This window comes from Pristis pectinata, chromosome 6, assembly GCF_009764475.1.
Source record: "Pristis pectinata isolate sPriPec2 chromosome 6, sPriPec2.1.pri, whole genome shotgun sequence".
In the NCBI taxonomy this organism is placed as follows: Eukaryota; Metazoa; Chordata; class Chondrichthyes; order Rhinopristiformes; family Pristidae; genus Pristis; species Pristis pectinata.
In genome coordinates this window covers 19684549-19689534 of record NC_067410.1, presented here as the reverse complement: position 1 = coordinate 19689534, position 4986 = coordinate 19684549, and the positions used below count along the sequence as shown (strand labels likewise).

At 39.8% G+C, this 4986-nt stretch overlaps 1 long non-coding RNA gene across 1 annotated transcript in view; it reads left to right on the top strand.

Moving 5' to 3' along the window:
- The first annotated feature begins 132 nt into the window (after nt 1–132).
- The window catches only part of LOC127571213 (uncharacterized), a 45849-nt gene continuing 40995 nt past the window's right edge, over nt 133–4986 (top strand). Inside the window, exon 1 of the long non-coding RNA XR_007956457.1 lies at nt 133–266. This is a non-coding gene — a long non-coding RNA (uncharacterized LOC127571213). The remainder of the gene's footprint in view (nt 267–4986) is intronic.

The following is a 4986-nucleotide window of genomic DNA, read 5'->3' as shown; positions in this document are numbered from 1 at the left end:
AATTGCAATCCGTGATATTTTGCTTTTATTGTAGGATGGTGTTTCCACGTGACCCAAACTACCAGGGTGCAATTGTTTAGGGACAAAGTTCACTGTTGCTAAGACTTCCCCAGTGAAATGACTGAAGTGTTTAGATTTCTTTATTAGTCACATGTACATCGAAACACACAGTGAAATGCATCTTTTGCGTAGAGTGTTTTGGGGGCAGCCCGCAAGTGTCACCACGCTTCTGGTGCCAACGTAGCATGCCCACAACTTGCTAACCGGTACGTCTTTTTATTAATTTTAAAATGTGCATGGGCATGAAATTGGTGGAGTTGAGGAAGGTTGTCAAAGGATACAGCAGGATATAGTTCATTTGGAAATCTGGGTGGAGAAATGACAGGTGGAAGTTGATCCAAACAAGTGTGACTTGTTATGTTTGGGGAGGTCAAAACCAAGAAAAACACTTACAGTAAATAGCAGGACCCTTAGGAGTATTGCTATAGAGCATCTAGGGGTGCAAGTGCATAGCCCCCTGAAAGTGGCAACACAAATTGATGAACGTGTATGGCATGCTTACCTTCATCATTTAGTATAAGAGTCGGGTAGTCGTGTTGCTGCTGTATAAAACTGGTTAGGCCACAGTTGGAGTTTTGTGTGCATTTCTGGTCACCACCCTATAGGAAGAGATGCAAAGACTTTGGAGAGGGTGCATAAGAGGTTCACCAGGATAGTGCCTGGATTGGAGTGTATTGTGGATTGATGAGTGGATTGGAGTCTATAAGGAGGGGGTTGGACGAACTTGGATTGTTTTCCCTGGAGCGTTGGAGGCTGAGGGTTGACTTGATAGCATAAATAGGGTAGATCTTCAGAGTTTTTTCCCAGGGTAGAAATGTTAAATACTAGAAGGCATAGGTTTAAGGTGAGAGGGGGAGAGTTTAATGAAGATTTTTTTTACACACAGAGTGGTAGGTGCCTGTAACACGCTGACAGGGGAGGTGGTACAAACAGATATGATAGTGATGTTTGGGTAACATTGAGACAGACATGAACATGCAGGGAATTTAAATTAATCCCATCTACTTGCACCTGGTCTGTATCCCTCTTTTCCCTGCATGTTAGTGTCTATCTAAATATTTCTTAAATGTCACTATTGTATCAGTTTACCTGGCTGACCTGGAATATGTCCTCACTTTTACCATAATTAACTCTAGATCCTGAGCCAGTTCGGACTGGCTGCAGATCATCATCAATATATGGGCTTGTCTAAGTCATTAATAAATATTAATAAAAGCAGTAGTCCTCATACTGATCCTGGGGAACTCCACTATATACTTCCCTTTAGTTTGAGAAACAATCTATCACCACTACTCTCTTTTTCTTGTTTCTTAGCCAATTTTCTATTCATCCTGTTACAGCCCATTTTATTGCACGGCCTTCAGTGTTGACAAGCTTATTATATAGCAGTTTTTCAAATGCCTTTCAGAAGTCTATAAGTATCAAATCACATTTCCTTCATGTATCTTCTCTCTTGTTAAAAAATTCTATCAAGTTCATTAGACAAAATTTGCCTTTAACAAATATCCATGCTGGCTTTCTCCAATCAACTGATCAAGAGACTGCTGATCTCTCTCTGATTTTTTTTTCCAGGACTTTGCCCACATGTTAAATAGACTAGTCTACCATTTCCTCCATACCTTTTTAGTACAACAGTGAAAGATTTGGAGATTTCCAGTCCCCTGGCACCACCCCTGAATCAATAGTCAAGTCGTGTTTATTGTCATGTGCACAAGTACAGGTACAATGAAAAACTTACTTGCAGCAGCAACAGACACATAGGTACAGATAATACACAGATTTAAATTATACGTAAAATGTATGTTACTGTGAAGAGAGAGAAAAAAAAAGATTGTGCAAAAAACAAAGCCACAATCAGAGACAGGTCCATGGTAGTGCTAGAGGTGGCACCATAGTGTTCCATTCCTCAGACAGGGTTAGGGTTGTGCAGGTAAGTTCAAGAACCTGATGGTTGTAGGAAAGTAGCTGTTTCTGAACCTGATGGTGTTGGGCTTCAGGCTTCTGTACCTCCTGTCTGATAATTATTACTAAAGATAATGGCCAGCACCTTTATAATTCCCTCAGCAACCAAGGATGCATGCCATCAGGACCAGAGGATTTATCCACTTTACAAGCAGCTAGCCTTTCCAGTACATTCTCTTTATCACTTTTTAGCCCGAACAAAAGCTCAACAACATCATCCTTTGCTGAGATTCCAACAGTAGGTTCTGCCTTGCTAAAGACTGATGTAAAGTACTCATTTAATAACTTAGCCACACCCCCTGTCTCCATGGTGCTGCTTCCCACACTCATGTGGAACTCACCAATTTTTATCACCTTTGCCACTAACTTCCACCCTGCCTTCAAATTCATCTGGACTATTTTTAACACTTGTCTTCCTTTTCTGGATCTTTCCATTTTCATCTCAGGGTACAAGCTATCTACCAATATCTGCTATATACCCGCAGACTCCCACAACTATCTTGACTACACCTCCTCCCACCCTGCCTCCTGTAAGGATGCCACCCCTTTCTCTCAGTATCTCTGTCTCTGCCGCATCTGTTCTCAAGATGAGGCTTTCCCCTCTAGGACTTCTGAGATGTCTTCCTTCTTCAGGAAATGTGGCTTCCTCTCTGCCGTAGGTGATGGAGCCCTCACATACATTTTCTCCATTTCCCGCATGTCTGCTCTCAATCCCCCTCTCCCCAGACAGAACAGAGATAGAATTCCCTTGGTCTTCACCTTTCACCCCAACATATCCAGCTCCCCACTCCCACCTCTATGTTCCTCACAGTTTCTATTTCCCTGCTGCACACCTTGCCAATCAGAGCAGTCAACAACGTCACTGATTGACTGTGAGCAAGAATGGGAGTAGATCTGTGTCCTGAACTGGAGAAGTTAGCCAGAAGAAGTGTGAAGCTTAAGACTTTGGGAAGAGCTTCTGACTGTGTCTGTGTGAACCATGATGGGCCTGGATGGTGGAGGGGGGAGCAGTTAATGTGCCTATCAGGATGTAGAAACTGTCATTGAGAGTAGGACTGGAATTGGATCTTTGTCAATTGGGTCTGACCAGACCAAATAGGGATGGTGGTCACCCTACTTACTATTGATACAGACCCTGAATTGAGATTATTAATTTCAGATGACTAGATAAATAGAATCAATTTAACCAGTTTTACTAATGTTTTGAGTTTTTGGTAACTCAGCTTGTTGTTTTATGAAATCTGCAACGTATTTTTGTCAGTTGGCTATTGCATTTTGTACATTACCAGTGAATCAACATGTAAAGTATAGTGTTAGCCATATGGACTTTGAGATCTTTCTCTCATAAAATAGGGGAGGGTAGCAGATGGGGAGCACTGTATATAGCCATCCCAACCACCTCAAAACCCACAAAACTGGAGTGGAGACATGTCACTCTTGACCCCAAGGGATGGGCTAAGAGAAAAAGAAAAAATGTGGTGTGCCAAACTTTTACTTGCTCTGTTAGCTTTACCAGTATTTGTACTTGAATTTTCCTTGAAGTAAAGTCAGCTGATCTCTCCCTCCTGATCAATAGATCCCCAAACCGTACCCCATACATTGCATTTCTGAATGGGTGGGAAAATCAAGCAGAATTCCTCAGTTAGATGGACTGGCAAAGAAAAATGAACAGCAAGTCAATGAACTACACTAATTCATCATCTTTAACAATCTCAGGATTTCCCATAGTATTTTAAAATAAAATTTTAATGTATAGTACAACAAATTTAAGATGGCCCATTTGGAAGGTTTCACAAACAGCAATTTGGAACAGATAATCTAGTTCTGTGAATGATAAAATTAGTTAGGACACTGCGGTAGATTCCTGTACCTCCTTGGAAAATCCCCTCTGAATTGCACATCTGATAATGCAGTACTCTGTCAGTGCTTCATGGAAATCTAAGCCAACATTTTCTGTGAACTTGAACCCACACACTCCTGACACAGGGACAAGAGCTACTGAGCCATGGTTAACACCGACAAAATGTGCAACATGAGGAGATTTTTGAAGGAAACCAGGAACAGATTTTCTGCTTCACTGGTGAATAAAGAAATAGAAATAAAATCAAAACATTGCTATTGAAAGCACAAAAGTATGTGGATATTAATTTTGCTCATAGGATTCCTTTGACATAATCAAAAATTAATTTAAAATTCAAACATGCAACCTCATGCATTTTTAGGAAACTTTTGTGACAATTCACAAATTTCATATTGCACTACCAGCAGAATGTCAGTAGGTGGCAGTTTGGCTACTGACCTGACACGATAAATATCTTCAAATAACGAGCATTTGCTTATTTTCCTTCAGATTTTCTCCTCTACTTATGCCGGTCTTGTCACTTGATACAAAAATTATGTATGTACTTATATATAGTAAATAAATTGTAAGTTTAACAGTATTTTTCTTTGTTTTGTTTACAACTTCATTTTAATTTGTAGGATTAAACATGACACTTCTGTTCAGTTGAACAAGTTGCTGCTGCAGAATGCAGAATTGTGGTTGGGATCTTAAGGTATATCTTAGAATGCAAATAAACAGGTGAAAATATACTTGGAAAGTAGTAATGAATAATCTTGTCCGTTTGTTTAGTGACTCTGAAAATATGCAAGGATCAGTAAAAAATAAAGTTATTTGTTAAGTATGTCTTTTAATAAGATTGTGTATAGAATTATACTGGAGCACATACAAGTGAAAAGCAAGTCTTCTACTCACTGACATAAGCTAGCTGCAGAGAAAGATAAAGCCAATTGAATTTGAGGTTTCATAAATAGGGGTATAGAGTACAACCACAACAGCAACTTCCATTCCAGCACTAATATGGTGATTAAAAAAAGTATTCTGTTGTGGTTTACAAAGCATATTTGGCCAGAAATTGACACTAAAGTAAATAAGAAAATATTGGAAGGGGGAGGGGGACAAAA